Below are 18,358 nucleotides of genomic sequence, written 5' to 3' on the forward strand. Positions count from 1 at the left end.
CATTCTCTCACGGTGGTAAGTACTTTGCAATTTTTGCGTTTCCTTTTATTGTTTGTATTTTACTTTCTCCTTTGAGAAATTCCTCCTTCTTATCCTTTCATTATGGTTCAGCTTGCTGCTGAGGCTGGCCGCCTCTCCAAGAACATCATAAACCATGGCTTCACTCTGTCCGACTTTGGGGACATGAATGATGTCAGGAAGGTCCTCCAGGACCTCACAGCGGAGAGGCAGATCTACCAGGAGGCTGCCGAGCGCCAGGAGGCGGCTGCCAAGGCCAAGGAAGAGGAGGCCAAACGGAGGGAGGCCCAGGCCGAGGCCATGATCCGGGACGAGGCCCAGCGGAGGGACAGGATGGAGGCTCATCATCAGGAGGAACTAAGGGCTCAAACCGAGGCTGCTGAGAAGGCCAGGCGAGACCTCCGGGAGGCCAGGGAGGCTTTGGACGAAATGGTCGCCAAAGTGAGATCTTTAGAGGAAACTCACCAGGCGGACATAGAGTCCAAGGCCGCTCTAGCTGCGGAGCTGAAGGAGCTGAGGGACTTTAAAGAACAATCCATCAGGAAGGCCAAGAGGGCCGAGCTCCTTTCTCCCGTTTCCTGCGCCCGGTGCCCGAAGCGCTTCGATGATGGTGTCTACATGGCTTGGGCCACCAATGATCAGAATATCAAGCTTGCTTTTTATCCCAAACCCGAGGAGATGATTGCCAAATTTCGGGAAAAGAAGAAGAAGCTTGATGCCGCGCTTGAGGCACGGATTGGACCTCGTCTTCCTCCGCGGGCCGACTGAGCTGCCGTATTATTGACCCAGATTCTACCCATTTCTTTTACAACTCTTTTTTTTTTGTTGTTGTTTGTACATATTTGCTGCTGCCTTAGAACAATTTACATATAGGTAGCAGCTTTCATTTGAAGGGGAGACAATTATATTTTAAGGCCTGTCCCCGGGCCGTTTATATGTATATGACCTGCCCTTTGGGCTAGGATATTTTTTTTTATGCGATCTTTATTTGTCACACTTATATTTTTTAACCTGTCCTTTGGCTCAGGGTTTTTATACTTATGCTTTTTATTTTTGTGCATACTTTTTGACCTGCCCTTTGGGTCAGGATATTTTACTTAGTTTGTTTTTTTGTTTGTCCATGCGGTATACCCTAGTACCCCCCTGAGTGGCATAGAAACTTTGTTTTTAAGGCACTCAGTTTTATTTAATATAGAGGAGGTATACATTTGGACGGTACAAACCCTTTGAACAAAAATCTAAGTTTTAATTCGCTACTGGTAATATTTTCTGAGGTGATCGGCATTCCAGGCTCTTGGGACGGTGGTTCCGTCCATTCTTTTTAGTTTGTAAGTGCCAGAACCGATCTCGTCCTCGATCTCATATGGTCCTTCCCAATTTGGTCCAAGTACCCCCACTCCGGGTTCTTGGGTGGCTGGAAAAACCCTTCTTAGGACCATATCCCCAATAGCGAATTTTCTGTTTTTAACCTTGGAGTTAAAATACTTGGTCACCTTCTTTTGATAAGCAGCCATCCGTATTTGAGACTCATCCCGGAGTTCTTCGACTTGATCCAAAGCCTCTTGGAGCAGTGCCTGATTGGTGGTCGGATCATAAGTCATCCTCCTGTGGGATGGGAATAATGTTTCCACCGGGACCATTGCTTCACAACCGTACGCCATTGAGAACGGCGAGTGACCGGTTGTGGTTCTGGGGGTCGTCCGGTAGGCCCACAATACCCTTGGCAATTCTTCAGGCCAGTTATTTTTACAGGCCAGCAGCTTCTTTTTCAAAGTGACCTTTAGGATTTTATTGACTGCTTCCGCCTGGCCGTTTGTTTGAGGCCGGGCTACCGCGGAGAAGCTTTTTACCACTCCGTGTTGGTTGCAAAAGTCAGTAAATTCCTCGCAATCGAATTGCTTTCCATTGTCTGAGACTATCTTGTGAGGCAAGCCGTATCGACACACTATGTTTTTGATAACAAAGTCCAATGCCTTCTTAGCAGTTATTGTCTTCATAGGCTCAACCTCTGTCCACTTGGTGAAGTAGTCCACTGCTACTATTGCATACTTTACCCCTCCTTTTCCCGTAGGTAGAGACCCGATGAGATCTATTCCCCAGACCGTGAAGGGCCAGGGGCTGGTCATCAAAGTGATCTCATTTGGAGGAGCTCTCGGTATGTTCGCGTACCTTTGGCACGATACACACCTTAAATAAGGCATGCTGAGTCCTCTCCGGTAGAGAATTTGGTCCATCATTACATAACGATGAGCCTGATACTGAATCTTTCGAGACAGTGCCCTCTCTTGGGGCAACTCACCTGTGGTTATGTATTTTATGATGGGGACCATCCAGCTGGGTTCTTGCCCAACCGTTAGCGTGGTCTCTTTTATTTTGATGCTTGGTTCTGCCAAGCGTTCCACTGGCACTACCCCCAGCTCTTCGATTTCACTGTCCGAGGCTAACTTAGCCAGACAGTCCGCATGAGCGTTCTTCTCTCGGGGGATTCTTTCTATTTTACAGTCCGTGAACTCGTGGAGCAGTTCTCGGACTATTGCTACGTACGCGGCCATCCGTTCGCCGCGAGTTTGGTATTCTCCGGAGACCTGGTTTACGACCAGCTGAGAGTCACTGTAGACTTCCACTCTCTTGGCTCCTACAGCTTTAGCCAATTTTAGCCCTGCTATCAGGGCCTCATATTCGGCTTCATTGTTTGAAGCTGTGAAGTTGAATCGGAGTGCTGCCTGGAGCCGCAATCCAGTAGGTGATATCATAGCCACTCCGGCTCCCGAACCGTTCTCATTAGAAGCTCCGTCTACAAATACCCTCCAAGTGGGGATTGGTGGTACTGGTGTATTGGCTGTTGCCTCGGCTTCATTACATTCAGTGATGAAGTCTGCCAAGGCTTGGCCTTTTATGGAAATCCGGGGCACGTAATGTAAGTCGAATTGACTCAGCTCCATCGCCCACTTGAGGAGTCTTCCTGATGCTTCAGGCTTCTGGAGAACTTGCCGGAGCGGGTGATTGGTCAAGATTTTGATCGGATGGGCTTGGAAGTATGGCCTCAGCTTCCTTGATGCCATCAGGAGGCAGAATACTAATTTTTCAATGACCGGGTACCTTGTCTCGGCCCCTATCATGCGCTTACTGACATAGTATACGGGGTGCTGAGTTTTTTCTTCCTCCCGGACCAGGGCAGCGCTGACCACGTGCTCGGAGACGGCCAAGTAAAGGAACAAGTCTTCTCCAAGGACGGGTTTTGATAGGATAGGAGGTTTTGCCATGTGGTCTTTTAACCTCTTGAATGCCTCCTCGCATTCATCCGACCATTCGAACTTTTGGCACTTCTTCAGTATGTTGAAGAAGGGTATGCACTTGTCCGTGGAGCGTGAGATAAAGCGGCTTAGTGCAGCTACCTTTCCGGTCAAGCTCTGCACGTCTTTATGTTTCTTGGGGGATGGCATGTCCAGGAGAGCTTGGATTTTCTCCGGGTTTGCTTCGATCCCCCTTTGGCTGACTATGAAGCCTAAGAATTTTCCCGACTTGACCCCGAAGGTGCATTTTTTCGGGTTGAGCTTCATGCCGTATCTCCGGACGACTTCGAAACATTCTTCTAAGTCGCTTGCATGGCTGTTGCACGCTTTGGATTTGACGAGCATGTCGTCCACATATACCTCCATGTTCCGTCCCAGGAGGCTTTTAAACATTCGGTTAACCATTCTTTGATAGGTTGCTCCGGCGTTTTTCAGTCCGAAAGGCATGACTAGGTAGCAGTATACCCCCTTATCGGTCCTGAAGCTAGTGCACTCCTGGTCTGCCGTATGCATTTTTATTTGGTTGTACCCAGCATAGGCATCCATGAAGGACAACAGTTTAAATCCAGACGTGGCGTCTACCATTTGGTCGATCCTGGGTAGCGGGAAGCAGTCCTTTGGGCAAGCTTTGTTTAGATCTGTGAAATCTATACAAACTCGCCAAGTCCCGTTCGGCTTGGGCACCAGGACCGGATTGGCCAGCCATTCCGGATAGTACACGTCGCGGATCATGCCATTGGACAAAAGTTTGTCCACCTCTTTCTCTAAGGCCTCGGCTTTCACCGAGTCGAGCGGGCGTCTCTTTTGCTGTACAGGGGGCATGTCCGGGTTGACATTGAGTACATGGGTGATGACATGAGGGCTTATGCCGGTCATGTCTCCTTGGCGCCATGCAAAGATGTCGATGGCGCCCTTCAGTGTTTTTATTATTTTTTCTTTTTCCTCCGGATCCAGGCTCTTCCCTATTCGGAGTACTTTTGTGGAGTCGTCGTCGCACACTGGTATTTCTTCGACGTCCTCCATTGGTTCCACGACCCTTTCGGATCCTATGCGCGGATCCAACTCATCCTCTTCAGCCTTCTCTATTCCAGGGGATTCCCGGAGCGTGAATACAGGTAGGTGAGTGGCAACATTGTAACATTGCCTGGCCTCTCCTTGATTTCCCCTCACAGTTCCGACTCCGGCTTCCTGGGTAGGGAACTTTAGGCATAGATGTCGGATTGAAGTAATCGCACCAAAGTCGACTAGGGCCGGTCGGCCTAGGATCGCGTTGTAGGCTGTTGGACAGTCTACCACCACGAAGGTGCAATACTTAAATGTGCTCTGGGGGGTATCCGGGCACAGGGTAACCGGGAGCCTGACTTTTCCCATCGGGATTAGCGTCGTCCCGTTAAACCCTGTGAGCTGTGACCCACTAGGCGAGAGGTCCCGGTCGGTCAACCCTATCGCAGTGAAGGCTTCTTTGAAGAGCAAGTTCACGGAACTCCCATTGTCAATCAGGACCCTAGCCACCACTTTATTTGCGATGGGGGCCTCTATGACCAACGGGTCGTGGTGAGGAAAACGCACCGTCCTGGCGTCTTCTTCCGTGAACGTTATGGGTTGGTCCATTAGCCGAGGCCTTTGAGCTAGGAGTTGAGTAACCTCCCACACCTCACTGTGTTTTGCTGCCTCGGCATATCGTTTTCGCTCCTTGCGAGTGTTTCCTCCGATATGGGGACCTCCGGAGATCATAGCTACCCGTCCATTAGGCCGGGGCGGTAGCCCGGGGATATGCTGGGTGTCGCCTGCGGGAGCAGCTGGAGGCAATACTCCTGCTGTACCCCCTGGCGTTCCCGGAGGCATACCTCCGGCCACCTGCCCTGGATTAAGGTGGGGCAACCTATTTTTGATCCACTCATAGAGGTGGCCCAAGCGGATCAGATTTTCAATCTCGTCTTTGAGATTCTTACACTCATTGGTGCTATGACCAATGTCGTTGTGGTACTCGCATCTTTTACTCGGATCTCTCCGGGAGCTATCCTTGTACAATGGCTGTGGTCTCCGGTAGTGCGTATTTTGCCTAGTGGCAAAATATACACGTTCCTGGGAGTCCGTGAGCTCTGTGTACTGAGTATATTGGGGTGTGTACCCCTTCTTTTGGCGCTTCTCTCCCGTTCGGGTGCTGCCCTTGGAGGACCTTTTGCTCCTCGACCCCTGGGTCAGGCCTGTCAAGCTAACAGTCGGGGCCGCCTGTGAAGGAGCTCGCCCATTCACCCCGGACGGGTTGCCGTAATGGGAAGATGCCGGTGCCAAAGCTTGGCCTTGGCTGTACCCGGGAGTAGCAGAGAATTGTATGCCACTTACTTGTGGAGTTGCGGTCGGGACAGTACCCGAGGGCGACACTCCTGGCATGTATCCTGCTATCCCGGTGGGATAATAGCCTCCGTAAGCCACGATCTGGGCTTCTTCGAGGTTAATATATTTTTGGACTCTCTTCTGGAAGTCCTGAAGGCTAGCAGCGCCTTCTTGCTGCAACTCGTTCCAGAAGGGAGTCCCAGTGCGGATTCCTGCTTGGAGAAGCGCAAGCTGTTGTCCGTCATCGACCTTCTTGGTCTTCGAGGCTTCCTCTCGGAACCTCTTGATGTAATTCTTCAAGGTCTCGGTGGGCAGTTGCTTGATGTTGGTCAAGGCACTAACCTCCAAGTTAACCTTCCTGGCGGCGAAAAACTGTCTCCAGAAGTTGGTTTGGAGTTTGTTCCAACAACCCACGGATCCTGGTTCCAGCTTTTTGAACCATTCCTCTGCTGATCCGCTCAGAGTGAGGGGGAAGCACAAGCATTTGGCGTCATTGCTGACCCGCATGACTGTCATGACACGGTTGAACCGTGACAAGTGATCACTGGGGTCGGAGTTCCCAGTGTATGCCGCCATTTCGGGCATCTTGAAGTTTTTAGGGAGCTCCGCCTCCAGGATATGCTTGGCACATGGCTCCCGATCCTCACTGTCCGAGTCGGAGTCGTCTCCCTTCTGCCTCCGAGAGACTCGAGCAATATCTTTTCGAAGTATGGCAAGTTCCGCCATAATCCCTTCGTTTACGCATGCCGAAGAGACCACGGGCCTGTATCTTTTTTGGTCAAGGTGATCCCGGAGGTCACCTTGATTCCCATTGATTTGATTTCTCAGATCAATGGGAGGACATCTCTGTCCTCTTCTTCCTCTACCCCCTGGTTCCTGGTGCACAGAAACGCTTTTCCGGTCCCCTCGATCCTGAGGGCCAAGACTCCCTCTTTGGGGCTTGCCCCTCTGCGGACCTTTCCCTTTAGAGAAATCTGAGCGGACCCTTCGCGGATCCTGCACCTTTTTCTTTCGCCCAGGGGTAGAAGTAGGGTTTTTTGTTTGATTTTCCTCGGCGGGGTGCCTTATAGGGCTAGGTTCCCTAGGTCTTTCTTCTTTGGGAATTAGGCGAGGACGTCGCTGGTTCCCCGTCGAGCCCAGCGGCCATTGCCTTGGGATGCACGTGAATACCAGCAGCCTCCATGGCTTTTTGCATGGCCAGCATCACTTCCTGCATTTTTTGATTTTGCGCTTTCTGAGCTTCGATCTCAGCTTCATGATCGATAGCTTTTTGTCTAAGGAGCACCAACTCTGAGTAACTTCCTCCGTCGTAGGCATACTCGTCGAGGTTTTCCTCGTAGTTCTCGTCGGGAACTATTTCTTCTTCTTCTTCCTCGGACTCCTCTGCTGCTCTTGAGGCTACATCTTCCTCATTTGGATCTTGAGCATCTTCCAGAGGGCGAGGGTGACGTGTACTTCTTGTCTCCACCATTGTTGTGAAGTCAAATGCTTGTTATGCAGTAGCTTTCCTCAGCTCTCAATGAAAGCACCAAAATGTTGACCGAGATTTTCGGCAACTATTAAAATACGATTATAATAAAGAGCTGTAAGAAAGTGAGATGAAGATTTTTACGTGGTTGGGGCGTTAATGAGCCTTAGTCCACGAGTCTTTGTTATTAATGGATGTATTTAATACAGATTCCACACTTGAGAGAATGTCTTTCTCATAAATACAGAGAATGTTCTTGGTGAGTATTTTCTCTTCTTGCTCTTTTGCAAACCAAGATTCTCGACCCCATTAAATGAGCTTTGAGGGGGTATTTATAGTGTTTTGGTGGGGTAATCCCTAGAATTGTTCTTACACATATATCTATAAGTATCCATAAAGTTGGGCATTTCCAATGAATATACCATGGGTGATGCATGGTTAAATCCCTAGGTGTTGTAGGGTTTTTATGAAGAATGTCCTTTTTGCCTTGTGATTGACGTGACTCTTCGCAGAGTAGCCGTCGCTAGACTTAAATGATCATTACTGTAGCGCTGCTGTTTGGGGGTTGTGCCGTCAGACTTTATTGCGTGTTACAGTCCCAACACGCTTCCTCCCATGCGGCATTAAATGCGACTTGATTGCTCGAGAGAGATCTGACACATCCCGGAGAGGCTTCACATCATGCGAGCTTCCTGGAGTACCTTGTACTCCGGGTGCCTCCTCCGGGACCCACGCTAACTGCGCTTCCTTGTGGCGCACAAAGACTTATCAAATATTTACATGTTATCTGATCCACGTGTCCTAATTCGACTAGTCCACGTATTTTGGGCGAATTCAGGGGCAACATATATAATTTTAAAAATCAACCATTATTACAAATATTGAAAGTTTGTATTTAGATTAAATTACTATTTAATTTTTCCCTATAAAACTATTATTCAAATGCATACTATATCTAAATACAATATACTCAAATTTTAAACATTTATGTTTATAAAAATTATAATAAGAAGATTAGTTTTTTTTTATTTATTTATTTCAAGTGTTTTCTTTTGATTTGTATTTTTTTTTATTATTATTTGTGTTATAAATGTATGCAAATTTTTTTGTTTATATTTTGTTGATATATTATCACATTTTTATTTATTGTAAAATATATGATTCTCAATATTGATTTTTTCCATAAATAATTTTGTGTTCATTAGGTAAATTATATGCATATATACTTATCTACAATTTATATTTTATTTTTTCTAATTAAATAATGTTTGAAGTTTATAAAGTTATCTTTGTTTATTTATTTTTTGATGTAAGAATTATTTTTTAATAGATAAATTCGTTCACTAACTCATTAGAAAATAATCAACATATAGAAACAATTGAAAAAATATATATTTATTTTAGTATAGTATAAATATTAGCTATGTCTATTTTTATGTTTACAATTATAATAAACATGCCAATAATAAAATATTTTATATGTATATATCTGTTTATTTTATTTTCTATTAATTAAAAATATTAATTTAATAAACAAAATAATAATATTCACATAGGTTTATTATATCACTCTATGTGTGTCATGTTTATTTTTTAGTAATTTTTTAGAAAATAAATAATATACATAAAAAAAAATTGTTTATCTTTTTTTTTTTTTTTTGTGTCCTGTTTACTTTTTCTAATTAAATAATATTTAGAGTTTATAAAGTTATGTTTGTTTATTTATTTTTTGATGTAAAAAATTATATTTCTATAGAAACAATAGAAAGAAAATATATTTATTTTAGTATAGTATAAATTGACTATGTCTATTTTTATATTTACAATTATAATAAACATACTAATGGTATAAAATACTTTGTATATATATGTTTATTTTGTTTTCTATATATTAAACATACTAATTTAATAAACAAAATAATAACATTCACATATGTTTATTATATCACTCTATGTGTGTCATGTTTTTTTTAGGAATTTTAAACATTGATTTATATTTATGTACAATAATGTTTATAATTTTTATATTGTATTTTATTGAAAAAAAAAAAAAACTTATTAAATTATAATAATTCATACTAAAATAGATAATAAATATTTATTATTTAATAAAATAAATATTTAATTTGTTTATTTTTATAAAACTATTTATTATTTATTTAATTAATTTTACGGAATTATTTATTTTGAATTTTAATAAACATATTTTATTATTAATAATTTTTAAAACAGTAATATAATAAACATAATGATAAGATATTATAAAATAATATTACAAACATTAATTACATTAATCTATTTATGGTAATTAGTTTAATCATTAATGATATATTATTTAATAATTAAAATGTATGGTTTATGTAATAAGTTTTTAAAATGTACAAATTTTTCAAATAATTTTTTTTTGCACATTTTTTGTAATTATTTTGTTTTTGTTGTACATTTATGAAAAAAGCACTTAAAAAAATCTCTCATTTTTATATCATATGGGCTGAGAATTTTTCCATCGGTAAAAAAAAAAAAAAAAATTTAAAAAACGTTTTTTAGCAAGAAAAATAACAAAAGAAAAAGTTAAGTTTGAGTGAAATATTTTTGTATGAACATATTTTTGATATAGTGTAAAAAGAAATATTTTTTGATATTTTTTTTAGTTAAGTAGTTAAATTAAGCATAGAAATTCAAATTTGTGATTTCATTATTCGTTATTAGATCAAAATTCGATGGTTTGATATTTTTAAAATTAATATTTATAGTTAAATTTGCTTAGTAATCATTCATAGGTAATACCCATTAAAAAGTATTCCATATATATATATATATTAAATTTGCATAACTAGAATACCACAAAATAAAGCTTAAAAAATTCTTAACTAATATAAATTCTTAAACTTTTCTTAAGCAACAAGCTTTGAAATTTTTTTCATCAAGTTAACATAGTATTGATGTATGATATGTCAGAATTAAGATTCATATATAGTGGTTATTAATTAATATTTTGCATATGATTAATTCTGTTATGTTATTTGTTTAAATTATTAATTAATATTTTGCATATGATTAATTCTGTTATTTGTTTAAATTATTTAAAGACAAGATTTAAGTGTAACATCTAAGTAATAATATTTGTAGTTTTAGCATTACTCCATTAATTTGTTTAAACTTTACGTAGAGAATGTTACATACGATTTGTTGCTAATAATAAAAGAGCTATAGAATTTATCTTAGTGTATAGAGAGAAACAAGTTGGCTAGTTTCTATAGCAATTTTATTCTAGAAAAAAAATTGTACAAAGTATCAAGAGACAATGCTGCCTAGACAATCAAGTGGGCTCAACTGAAATGACCAAGAAGGAGGATCTTTGGCACCTGCAAGGAGGCTGAGGCAGATATCAAATAGGAGTCTAAAGTAGTCGTGGTGGACGATAAGGATCACCAACTGCACCATTGGGAAAGGGGCACCCACGTACGTAGCTAATGTTATATTATTTATAATAATATAATATATAGATTAAATATGTGTAATGAACTAATAATATGTAACATATGACAATGTATATTAGTTGTCATCTTTTTGTAACATTTGGGAGTTACTTGTTACTATGAGTAACCTCCACCATCATCACCAACATTAAGAGTGTAAAAAGATGTTACACATCTTAATTTGAAATTCTTAATGCTATAGGAGTTATGGTGTGTGTAGGAGTTACATTTGAGTCCACAACATCTATGGGGTTATGAGTTTGAATTTCAAATGGTGATGATATCCTAAACACTATATAAAGAGGTCTAAGGTGCTCATTTAAGAGATGAAGTTTCTATCAAGAAAGTACTTTGCTAGAAAACCCTAAAAGGCTTAATAATTCCCAAAGCTATTTCCTAGAGAGTTCCCTTAGTGCTTAGAGATAGGGGGAAATAAGCTTTTGGACAAAGGTGTAATACCTTGTTCAAGTCATGGTGATCGATCCCCACTAATCTACACTCAAGGTTGTGAGTGAGTGTTTATATATATATTATTCTCTTGTTATATATATATACATATATTATATTACATGTGTTGTAATCTTCTCTTCTACCTTTCATATATATATATATGTAATATATAGTGTATATATATGTATTGTACCATATATTTAATCAATCTCTTATTTTAGTCCTTGTATTATTTTACAATAGAGTTGTAATAAATCTTGATTTTCTTCCATTGTTATAAAATCTCTAACAATCAAAAGCTTATCCCTTTTCAATGGAAGAGATGATAAATCAAGATTGTGAGAATACAAGGATAAGAGATTTTATGTAAAAACTATTCATGGGTGAGCATGGTGGTGTATATTATGTGATTTACTATATTTTATATAATAGTAATATATATATTATATATATATGTGATCATGTGTTTATATCATATTATATATATTATGTTTGAAATTTATATCATGTTATTTTATGTATATATGTGAGATATATAATATATAACATGTATATATATGAGTAATATATATTATATATATGTAGAGCATGTGATATAATATATATTAGTGAGATTAAATATGTAGAAATAATTATTTCTATGTATTTATATGAGACATGCATATATAATATATATTATGAGTATATAATATATACCATGTATATTAAAGTGTATATATGTTATATATGTGTATATAATATATATCATATATATTAATGTGTATATATATGTTATATATATGTGTGAGATTATATGATTTATATGTATATTATAGTATATATGTTATATATATATGAGATATGTAACATATGTATTTTTGAATTTAATATTGATATTATGTGTATGTTACATATAAGATGTTGATTAGTAACATACATATTATATTAATGTATGAGTTATATAGTATGATAATAATGTTGATAGTAATAATATAATATTGTTTATTGCTATTGATGTGGAAATTATTATCATCTATTTTGTGAATAAAGAATATTTTAAATTCTTTTTCAATTTGGTAGTGAACATCTCACTTTATGGGATAATAAAAGATGGTTTTTGAGAAGTTACATCTTTTATTGGGTTATAAGAGATAAGCATCTCATATTTGAGATAAGAAAAAGTGGGCTATGAGAGTTACACTTTTATTGGACTTGCATTGTCATAAGCAAGAACAAATGGATTAAAAGTGAATCCAAACTTGTGAAATGAGCCATAAATTGGAAGAGCAATTTTGGACTCAAAAGTAAATGAATCAATGTGGATTCAAAAATAGTGAAAAGATAACAAAATTGGAGAAGCAATTTTGAATCTTAAATGATCAAAGTTGTGAACAAAATTGATGAGAATTTTGTTAACTTTGGTATAATTTTGGGCTAATCTCAATAAGGAGATAACCTTAAAATTATGAGTAAAAATAATCACATTATTTTATGAGTAGTAATGTGAGTTTGATATTTTAGTTTTGTTGAGAAAATTAAAAATGTCAAATGGTATTTTTAAAGTGGCCTTAAAGAGTCATTTGAAGAGGAAAATACACAAAAGTAATATTTTATATACACTTTCTGGTAAAAATGTGGGGGTGAGCCACAAATTTAATCAAAATGTGTTGAGAGATTATTGATTAATTTATTTGATTTTGAATTCAAATTCTAAATCAAATTTGGCTATGTGTATATGTAAAATTTTGACATATTTTGGTGTCAAACACTACTACAAAAAGTAAAATTCACGTCGGTTTTTAAGTGTCACTTAAAGAATTTACGTCGGTTTATAAAACCGACGTATATACCGTAGACGCAAATAGTTTTTTATTAGCGTCATTTTTAAAACGATGCAAAAAACAATTTTCGACATTTATGAACCGACGCTAAATACTTACTTTTCTATTTTATTTTTAGCGTCGATTAAAAAATGACGCTAAATGTTTCATAGCATTTTAAAACTGTCACAAAAAACTTATTACGTCAGTTTAAAAATGTCATATCTATTACGAAAATACTTTTTTTTTTACCTATTGCGTCACTTATAAAATGAAGCACAAATATAAGTAAGAGAAAATTGCAAATTTTTCATGCAATTTTCCCCACCTGCATTATCAAATTTTAGAATAATTCTATATAATAGTAAATAGATAATACAAAAAAATAAAAAAAAAACATTTTTAAAACTTACATAAAATTAGTAATCGATTCTATTAACTAATCACACAATACCAAAATTGTTAATAAAATCAATTCTAAAACTTAAATTCCATATATATCGTAAACTAAATATAAACTAATGACATATGCAAAAGATAACAATAATCATAAAACTTGTTACTCATGTATTATAACAAAAGTGTAGTAACCTTAAGTACTTAATCTATAATCAAAGGCTTCACAAATTCGGCCCACTCATCCCGTACGACATTGATCTCCTCGTTACTATAGGGAGCGTCTAACTTCAACTGTAAAACAAAAGATAAAAAAACATTTTCAAGTTGAGAAAAAGAAGAAAGAATGGAATGCAACAATCAACATAAACGAATTTAATATATGATGAAGTTGCACAGTCTATCAACAAACAATACAAAGAATGACCCAATGTGATAATCTCATACTTGCCTCTTTTGGGATTTTGGGCAAGCAAAATGTATACATATATATATATATGTAAAGAAAGAAGCCTGCGTTTTAAGAAAATCCAATCCAAAGTCTCTTTAGAGACACTATTCAGTATAATAACATTGGCTCACTCAACTCCAAGTCTTTTTTACCAAGAGAAAATATATCATAACAAATAGAAATAAGTTATATAATAGTAAATAAATAATACAAGAAAAGTTTAAATAACATTTATAAAACTTATATAAAATTAATAATCGATTCTATTAACTAATTATATAATACTAAAATTATCAATATAAACAATCCTAAAACTTATATATCATGTATCTTAAAAATTAACTATAATTACATAATGCAAAATTTAATAGCAACAATCATAACACTTATTACTCATGTATTATAACAAAAATAGTAACATTGTACTTAATCAATAATAAAAACTTTACAATTAGCATCAATAATTTAGTAACAGTTATGATCAAGATTTGAGGAAACAAAAAAACACATATTAGAACAAAACTCTTAGAAGTGTTTAGATATCACTTATCCCATATACCTTTATTTTTCTTCATCATGCTCTTCCTACTTCATTTAAGGAAGCTCAAACTCAAAGTTTCTTTTTTTTTTTTGAACTAAAAGATAAACTATCATTAACACAAATATAGTAAGATGAAAAGGTTATATAATAACTTCATACAGTAAAAAAACTAAAGCACATTCTTCTTTTGATGTTGTGGTCTTTGTCCTAAATATGTATAATATTAGTAAAACAAGTAACAACATTTAGTCTAAATTAATTGTTAATTTCTAAAATCAAACTTGTCAATTACCTCATTATCACATTATAATCTCCCCTGAGCCCCAATTAGCACCCTGCATATATATATACATATATATATATGAAATCATTACAAGCAAATATCAATAAACAATAAACTCATTATTATATATTAATACTCATTATGAAAACTGTATATATAAATATTAGAAAAACTCCACATAGACCAAAAAACAACAATAGAATCTGCATTTCAAGTTTATATACACACTATAAAATAATATTACCATTGCAGTAGTATTAAAATGATAAGACTGCGTAATACCAACAAGAATTGGACCAGCCATTATGGTTGCCCCAACTTATTTAGGCCTTGTTCTTTCAAAAATAAACTTTGTTAATGCATCTAGCCCAGATTTAAATTCAGGCCTTAGCTTGTTCAACTGCATATAAAAAGACTGTTTCAGCACACACCCCTAACAGAAAATTTATTAAAACAATCGTAGTGAATTGCATGACTACCAAAAGAAAAAGTTTGAAAACAGTCATAGCGAATTGCATGACTACCAACTTTTCTTAATAAAAGAAAATTGTAAACCATTAAGATCTATAAAACCAACCGACCAATAAGGTTTATCATTAAAAGAAACTACTACCAAAAGATAGACTGAGAAATCATTAGAGCCATAAATACTTATTGAAATTTGATCAAGTCGTTGGAGCTCAGCTTCATTGTTCAAAGGCCGCACAAGGGTGAAACATTCTCTATCTGGAAATAGAGCTTGTATGGAGTCATGAATCTGCTGATCAATTCTATTATGAAATTAGAATCTCCAATAGGGAAAGTGTAATTTTATGTGCCAGTGTATTTACTTTGACAAGAAATTTTTGAAAAATCATTTGTTTGACATCAAGCAAAAATCAGTATATTTTTTTCCCCAAACAAGTTTAAGATTTCACAAACACATAAGCAAAATTATAATTGCAGAAAATCAACCATTAATTCAGAGAACCAAAATCAGGTTATACAAAATTTTAGTATATGCATGCCTGCCATTTTTATGGTTCACATTTTGTCAGCTCTTGATGATTAAATCTATATAGATTAAATCCAATCCAATAATCCTAATAAAATTTATTATATTAATCTATTGTAGACTGAAAATGAATACAAAACCATCAAGAATATATATTAACTGAATGATATTGAATTCAACCAATAAAGTAACATACAATGAAATTGGACAAATGGGAAGCGTGGATGCTATACAATATACATACATACATACACAAATAAATATTTATAAATACCTCCACTAGAGCAGCCTCTTTCCTGGGAAGTGACCCAATTATAGTGGGAGACACATCGGCGTCTCTGGCACCTGCAACCATTGCAGCTGCACCAACTCATCACAAACGCTACAATTAAAAATTCACCCCCAATTTTGACTTTACATATACATTATATATATTCCAAAAACATATAGAACCAAATCTTAAAGATTTCAAACAAAAACTTCAACAATAAATTAAAATGGTTATCCCGTTATCATAAAAATAACAAATAATCAAGAAACCATGTTCTCCTCAATTTTCAGAAAGAAACTTCTCAAGCAAACAGGGGCGAAGCTATGTGTCGGGGCTTTGGCTAAATTGTTTACATTTATATACATAATACTTTCGAAAATGAGAAGAGCAAAATAATACATGGTATTGGAAGAAAACAAATAATTGAGATTCGATAAGAAATTAAAGAATGGTGACCATGATTTCATTTTCACGAATCTGCTCAGTACTTACATTTTTAAAATTTCTAATCGGAACACATATAGAAATGAAAAATAAACAGTAACTAAACTAAGATACCTTAATAGCTATGAAGAGCAGATAAACAGCAAAGGGAAGCACGAAGCACCCTAGCTTGCTCCTCTTGGTAGTCCGGTATCTGGTTTTGGCTGCGATGGTGGGAAGCATCCTCAACAATCCAATCCGAAGACGAGGACGTGGACGAAGCTAAATCTGAAGAGCTAGTGTTTTGAAACTTATGGTGATGGTGGTGTTGGTGTTGATTAGGGGTTTGATTGGGGAACGATTGGGAATCTACGGAGGAGGAGAAGCAACGAAAGGCAGGAAATCGAAAACGAGAGCTGCCATTAACGGAAGCAGAACAACCGAGAAGCAGAAGAACTGCCCACCCCCTGGGGTTTCGCTGTGTGTAGTCGAAGAGATTAGGGTTGGATGTGAATAATTTAGGGTCGAAGAGTTTTAGGATATTTATTAAATTTTCGTCTGTTTATATCTCTCACATTTTTATTTTGCGTCACTTTTAAACCCTCGCAAACATAATACTCCACAGTTAATAACAGACGCAAAATAAAAGAAGTTTTCAACAATTTTTTAGTTTTTTCGTCGGTTTACTTTTTATTGTCATTTAAGAAATGACGCTAATTATATATTATTAGTGTCGTTTTTAAAACGACGCGTCTAATAATTTGGGTACTATTCACGTCGATCAACGCCATGAACAGTAGCGTTGACCGACATAAATAGTATAATTTGTAGTAGTGAAAGTTAAGTGAAAATAATTTCAAGAAGGAAGTTAATTAAAAGAATTATAGAGACAAAGTGGTCTTCTATATTTTAAAATCAAGATATTGTCTTGATAATGAAATGTGAAAGTGTGGGGGTGTATACTCTAATATGAGAAAGTTTAGACATACTTGGTGTCTAAAAATAAAATATGAAAATTTAGACATGTTTGGTGTCTAAATTGGTGTATTTTTGATATGTTTGGTATCAAAATTATCGAGAATTTGAGTTGTGTGAAAATTAATCTTTTATGATTGAATTTTCAAAGCTTAAGTACTTAAGGAGAAAAGTGGTCACAAAGTGAACACTATATTTTGGCATGCATGATTCACATGGAATCAATAGTGAGAGGTTATAACAAATTGCTTAATCTCCGTACAAGATTAAAGCATGAATTTTTGAGGGATGAGACCTAAACTCCCTTAGTGTTTTGCTCATTGATGGTAACCTATCTTAACACTTGTAAACATCTAGTCTTAAGTTCAATAGGTAATAACAAGTCAATAGAGTAAATATGGTACTCAATTGTCTCATCTATGAATGAGTACATGTGGTGAAAATTGAGGGTTAAAACCGAAAGGTTTTTTAATGGAGCTTAAGCTTAAGAAAACTCACTTAAGCTTAAGAAGTGTCTAAACAGTGGTGAGACACTAAAAATCCACCTATATGGACTAGAGGTGGTGTCGCCTCTTATGAGAATTGGGAGTTAATCTCTAGAGAGTCCATGAATTGGAATTTTGCACATGGCCATTAACGGTGCAAGAGCGAGACATGCGGTCTCAAGTGAGCATTAGCGAGGGTGTGTGTGTTATCACCGGTTTGTATTAAAGGAATAATGGTTCAATGCTACGGCAACCAAAATTTCATCAAACTTTGTGGTAATTACACTAAAATAAAATTCAAGTCGAAAGACATTTTATCTAATGCACCTAAGCAAGACTTCTTAAAAGTGTGTATTTAGTCAATCAAAGTGGGGGAATGTTATATTTTGATATAATATTTTTGATTGATTAAATAAATGTTACAAAAGTTACAAGTTTGTTACTAAAGAGATAATATTTAATCTAGTGGGGGATTGTTATATTATTTATAATAATATAATATATAGATTAAATATGTGTAATAAACTAATAATATGTAACATATGACAATGTATATTAGTTGTCATCTTTTTGTAACATTTGGGAGTTACTTGTTACTATGAGTAACCTCCACCATCATCACCAACATTAAGAGTGTAAAAAGATGTTACACCTCTTAATTTGAAATTCTTAATGCTATAGGAGTTATGGTGTGT

The 18,358-nt window shown here is 36.3% G+C and overlaps 2 long non-coding RNA genes across 2 annotated transcripts; both read right to left on the minus strand.

Annotated features, from left to right (window-relative positions):
• Nucleotides 1–13,319: 13,319 nt before the first annotated feature.
• LOC133037985 (uncharacterized) lies at nucleotides 13,320–14,518 on the minus strand. The gene is made up of 2 exons (XR_009687948.1): nucleotides 14,251–14,518; nucleotides 13,320–13,534 (listed from the first exon to the last, which is right to left on the minus strand). It is a non-coding gene; the product is annotated as an uncharacterized LOC133037985 (long non-coding RNA).
• Nucleotides 14,519–15,165: 647 nt separating this feature from the next.
• On the minus strand, nucleotides 15,166–16,769 carry LOC133037984 (uncharacterized). The gene is made up of 3 exons (XR_009687947.1): nucleotides 16,339–16,769; nucleotides 15,784–15,869; nucleotides 15,166–15,272 (listed from the first exon to the last, which is right to left on the minus strand). It is a non-coding gene; the product is annotated as an uncharacterized LOC133037984 (long non-coding RNA).
• Nucleotides 16,770–18,358: the final 1,589 nt, after the last annotated feature.

The sequence above is a fragment of the Cannabis sativa genome, chromosome 5 (assembly GCF_029168945.1).
Source record: "Cannabis sativa cultivar Pink pepper isolate KNU-18-1 chromosome 5, ASM2916894v1, whole genome shotgun sequence".
NCBI lineage: Eukaryota > Viridiplantae > Streptophyta > Magnoliopsida > Rosales > Cannabaceae > Cannabis > Cannabis sativa.